The sequence below is a fragment of the Cervus elaphus genome, chromosome X (assembly GCF_910594005.1).
Source record: "Cervus elaphus chromosome X, mCerEla1.1, whole genome shotgun sequence".
Classification (NCBI taxonomy): domain Eukaryota; kingdom Metazoa; phylum Chordata; class Mammalia; order Artiodactyla; family Cervidae; genus Cervus; species Cervus elaphus.
The window spans coordinates 149,909,709-149,915,708 of NC_057848.1; positions in this window are offsets into that span (position 1 = coordinate 149,909,709).

Consider the following 6,000-nt stretch of genomic DNA (forward strand, 5'->3'; position numbering starts at 1 on the left):
CAAGTAACATCTGTTGGAACATTTGTCTCAGGAATCACACAACTTCTTGATTGCTCTCTCTTCCTGAGAAAAAATATGTAAAATAATATAGTAATAAAAAATGAAGTAAAATGTCCTTAATATAGGTATAAATCTGCCCTCAGTAGTTATTTGTTGAATGGCTGAATGACATTTTGTCTATAGGATACAGAAAACATTGTGTCTATTGAATACTTTATGCATGTATCGGTTTATTCCTAAACACATATAAATAAATATATTAAAAGTTTCTCATCAGGATTATATGAATTCATAGTTAACAATATATTGAAGTGAGGATCAGCTAAGTAATTTTCCAGGCCCAGTGAAAAATGGAAATGTAGGGCCCCTTGTTCAGAAATTACTAAGGATTTCAAGATGGTGACAGCAGAGCATTGATGTAAGCACGGGGATTTCTAAACATGGTCCCCTTTTCAACTGCAGAGGTGGCATGTCCATGAAGCTGGTTCTGATTGAGTATGTGCTATGTATAGAATGCCCTTTCTTTCATATAACAAAAATAATAAATCATTATCTTTGGGAAGCTTAGCAGAGTGAATCTCTTTTAGCATATGTGTACATATCTGCATTTATATGTAATAGATTTGAATAAACACATATATTTATTGTATATTATGCCATATAATTTCAACATGGAGAGCCTACTTTATATACTTACTATTATTTATTCAAGCTATGTAGTCAAAGCATTGAAAGAAGGTCTGTAGAATCCTGAATACATCTTTCAAGATCTTATCTGATTCCTATATTGAAGAGGGGTGAAGATCAGCATTCCCCACAACTTTCAGGGTTGAAGTAAAATTCTGAGTGTGTGGCTTATCCTTAATTCTTTCATATTTCCTCTCATGTAAGAGGCTTCTGACATTTGAAGGCCAGAGTGTTTCCGTGATTTGAGATGTCTCAGAAGAGCTTCGCAATTGTCTTTCAGTTCCCCTTCTTAATAATAAGGATTCTGGGTAGAAGTATGCTAGAGAGCTATTCCCCATCAATCATCTAACAATAGCAACAACAAACATTTATAAGCACCTGATATATGCCAGTCTCTTTGAATTTGTCTCTAATTCTTATAACTATCCAAGGTAATAGCATTATCCAAATTTCATAGATTTTGAAAACAATGTTCAGATGGGCATTTATTACACTGCATCACTTAACTCAGAAGAGATGGAACCACAATGAAACTCTAGATCTGTTGCACATTGCTCTCTACTTGTTTATACCACATTGCCAGAAGATGTGCAAAGGTCAGCAAGCTCCTCTGGGAACAGGAGGAAGGCCAGTCTGGGACTCTGAATAACCAACATAGAGATGCAGTGTTAATTTGTTCTCAATGTTGACCACTATCACTTCTTTCTTTTTTTTTTTTTTTTGGTAATAGGAACTCAAACAAGTTGAGTTTTATTTTATTTTATTTTTTTTCTCTTTTTTTAATTTAATTTTATTTTTTTAAATTAGTTGGAGGCTAATTACTTCAGAGGAATCAGGTGGAGAGAGAGGTGGGAGGGGGGATCGGGATGGGGAATACGTGTAAATCTATGGCTGATTCATATCAATGTATGACAAAACCCACTGAAATGTTGTGAAGTATCACTTCTTTCTTGTATGCATACCATCAAGAGCTGGGGTCCTCTCCTCCTGAATCTGAGCTAGCTTTGTGATACTCTGACCAATAGGATTTGGCAGGTGTGACACCGGGTAAGTTCAGGCCTAACTTTGACAAAGCATCTACTGTTTTCTCTTTACAAGGAGCTAGCCTCCATGTTGTAAAGAAGCTTAGACCAGAAAACTGAAATATGAGACAGCATATGAGGATAGAGAGAACCAGCCCTGTGAATGAAGCCTTTCTATATCTCCCAGACTAGCTCAACCACCAGTCAAATGCAGCTGAGAAAGTGACTGCAGCCAAACCCTGCCAGAATTTCTCACCTAGAAAATTGTAAGAAATGATTCATTGCTGTTTTTTTAAGCAACTGATTGATTTATTTCATAGCAATAGATACTGAAACACCGGGAAATGTGGGGATTATCATGTTTTAGCCTGGCTTGCAATTTCTACAGCTACAAAGCCCTGGCTGACTATCTTGAATAGAGGTGTGCTTGGGCAAAAATGTGTTCTAAGACTCCATGGGAATTACACTGTTATTGCTTAGGTCTCCTTTGGGAGAAAGTCTATCTGCAGAAGTTTTGATGTCACTTTAATTTTGCATCAGAGCAGCCCATGAATAGCTTTAATTGTTGAAGGAATGAAATACATAAGGAAGGATAGATACCCTGCTTGCCTTAGGGTTAAATTCATCAGTGCCATTTCCTTTCCAGGATGTCAAAGTCATTACATCTCTGTATTCTGTTCTCTTTGCCATAGTTTCTGCTCTTGTAAGGAAAAAAAAAAGATTTAAGGTAATTTATATTAAAAAATGAACTTTCTGTGGAGGATACTTCTGAAATTCAACCCTATTCGTGACGTCTTTCAGATTCTAAGCATACTTAGTTGTGAGTCCTCTTTGATCATATTTTGGATCTACAATAGAGCACTTGGGGATAAGTACTTGATAACTTTAATATGGCCTCAAACTTTGACATAAAAGGCACAAGAAAAATCATCTTGAAAAACTTTTCAATATTAATTTCATTTGGTAGGGAATTATATGATGAAGGCAGGCACATTTGATCAAAATTTAACCAATTTCAGTAGAATGTAATCAACTTTTTCTGTTGCATAAAGATGAGAATCTCATTCAGAAGATACAATTAGAAGCCTCACTTATCTAAGTCATGATTATAAGGAAACTAACAGCTAAGTACAAGGTTGCTACTTACATGGAAAGTGTATAACAGGAGTTTTAAAGAGCCTTTTCTCTTATATATTTGATTTGACAGCTAAAGTTTTCACTAGTATCTTATAAGAAAAAAAAACTTCTTTGAAAGTGAGAGTATTTTTTCTGCAGTATATCATATTTTGTTATCCAAAAATAGTTGCCTCTCCACTTAAATAGGTATTGTTTGACATTAATAACAACAATACCTTAATTTTCTCACTTAGCATAGCTGACCCTTGATATCCATGAGGGATTAGTTCCAGGACCCCCGTGGATACTGAAATTCTCAGATACTTAATTTCCTTATATATAATGGTGTGGTGCTTGCATATAACCTACATGTCAGTTCAGTTCAGTTCAGTTCGGTTGCTCAGTCATGTCCAACTCTTTGCAACCCCATGGACTGCAGCACTCCAGGCCTCCCTGCCCATCACCAACTCCCGGAGCCTACTCAAACTCATGTCCATCGAGTCAGTGGTGCCATCCACCCATCTCATCCTCTGTCATCCCCTTCTCCTCCCGCCTTCAGTTTTTCCCAGCATCAGAGTCTTTTCCAATGAGTCGGTTCTGTATCCTGCTGTAAACTCTAACTCATCTCTAGACTACTTACAATATCTAATACAATGTAAATGTTATGTAAATAGTTGCTAACGTGCCACAAATTTACGTTTTGCTTTTTGAAACTTTCTGGAATCTAAAGAAAAATTTTATTTTGATCTGAGGTTGGTTGAATCCATGGATGCAGAACCTGCAGAACACAGAGGGCTGACTGCATCTTTATGCATAGCTATAGCATAAAGAGTGGTTTCAGGCTTATGTCTTATAAGATTTTTCAATTACCAAAGTTTATCTCTGGCTTTAAATGCTTGCACAACAGTCACACAGTCAGTAAGATCATAGTAATTTCATTTAATGTCCCTAACAGTTCTGTCCAAAGGAGCCATATTAATTATGTCACACAGAATGAGACCAGAAAGAAATCACAGCATAATGCTCTCAGGAAAAATCCACAAGAACATCAAGACTCAGCAACTTCAGTGAAAACTTTACAACCCCCTTTGGCCTCCGGATTATAATAGCACTGGCACCCCTTTTGCCTGGTGCATCAAAAACCAACTACTCTATTGGCTGTTTAAGGCCTTAAGTATCCCCATTCCTATGAAATCTCCCTCTGGCCAGCATAATCTCACAGTGCCACATATGTCTTCCTTCCTCATCCCACCCTGTGCCTGGTCTCAGACTGCTTCCTCTCCACTAAGTCAGGTCAGTTTATTTGTTGGTTTCAGATCAAACCTTACACTCCTTATAGCCTTTTCTGCCCTTTGTACCTTTTACTGAAGTCTAATTCTAGTTCATTTACTTCTCTCTCCAGTCACCAAATACATAGTGAGCCCTCCAAGCTGCCAGGCATTCTGCTCAGCACTGAAGGTATAGAAATGGAATACACTCTTCCCTCCGGCTTCTCAGGTTGCTCATAGTCTCTCTGTGAGGGTAGGCAAGTAAACAGAAAGAAGAATGCCTGGGGAGAGGGACTTGATGGAGATGTTTACAGAGAACTAAAGCAGTACATTTTAGAAATACCTAACTCACGAGGTGAGAAGAGGAGTAGGTGTAACTTTAGGGAGACTGTTATTGTGAGAATTGAAAAACAAGCCAAGCAGAGGAGATAGGTGAGGTCATTTTGGAAATAGGGAACAACTTGAGCAAGAATGGTATTTCCTGTGTGCCTGTATCTGGCTGTATTTTAATTCTGAGATTGAATATTTTTCCATTGACCAGGTACAAATAACTTTCCTTTCCTGGTCTTTTTACCTTATTATTTGAATCTACTATTTTATCTTGCAAGCCATATAAGGGTTAAATATAAGTAGGATGTAGTTCAGTAATTGAAAGTGAAAATAAGTAAGGGATAACCAGGTAACAGAAAAAGAAAAAAGAAAACCCACAAAATAGAATTATAGACATTAAACTACAGTACTATGATAAATGTAACTGAACTTAAGTCTTCTAGATGGATAAAAAGCAAAACTAAGAATATTTTTAGTTTAATGAGACAAACTGAAACAAGATAGTGTAATTAAGGAAATGTTTTAAGTTAGATTGTTCCAATTCAGTTGATCCCTTCTTTAGATAAGCTCTGAAGCCTGAATATAATCCTTATTTCATTAAATATATTTGAGTTCTTAGCGTGTGACAGGCACTACACCAGACACTGGTGATTGTATTAGTTATTATCACTGTATAACAAATGACCACATAGTTAGCAGCTTAAAACAACCTCTATTTTTTTAATCTCATAGTTTCCATGGATCAGGAGTTTGGGCACAGATTAGCTGGATCCTCTGCTCAGGGTTTCACAAAGCTAAAGTCAAAGCTGTCTTCCCTTCTGAAACCTGGCATCCACTTCTCTGCCCTTGTGGTTATGGGTAGAATTCAGTTTATAGTGGTTGTGGGGCTAAGGACACCATTTTCTGGATGGCTATTAGCTGAGGCCTGTAGTTATCTCCTAGAAGCCTGCCTTCATAGGCCCTCTCAAAATATGAAAACTTACTTCTTCAAGGCCAACAGGAGAATCCACCATTCCAGTGTAAACACAGAGTCTTGTACCATGGAGCTCCATCATAAGAGTGCCTGTTCCTTCACCTTTGCCATATACTAGTGGCTAGTTCAAGCCATAAGTTCTACTCACACTTCAGAGGAAGGCATTATACAAGGGTATGACCCACTGAGGATAGCCTTAGAGTGTGTCTGCTACAGTGGGCAAAGCAAATCCAGATTTGCAGGGCCTAATACTTATATTTGGGAATCCTCTTGAAGAAAATAAAAATAGGATACATTTATGAGTACAGATAAGCAAGTACTTCGGAAGCTTACACTTCACTGGTGTCATGGTCATTCAAACTACACTTGAGATACAGTAGCTTTAGAGATCTTATATTCCAAAGAGAGCCACACAAATTAAACAAGTAAACAAATAGAATATATTGAAAAATTGTAAGTAATATGGGGGAAAAAAGAATAATGGTGTGCATGTGTATGACAACACTCACTGAGTCAGAGAAAGACTCTCTCTAAATATTTGCCGTTTAAGTTAAGACCTGAGGACAAGAAAGAGTTGGGCAGAAACCTTCTAGGCACAGGAGGG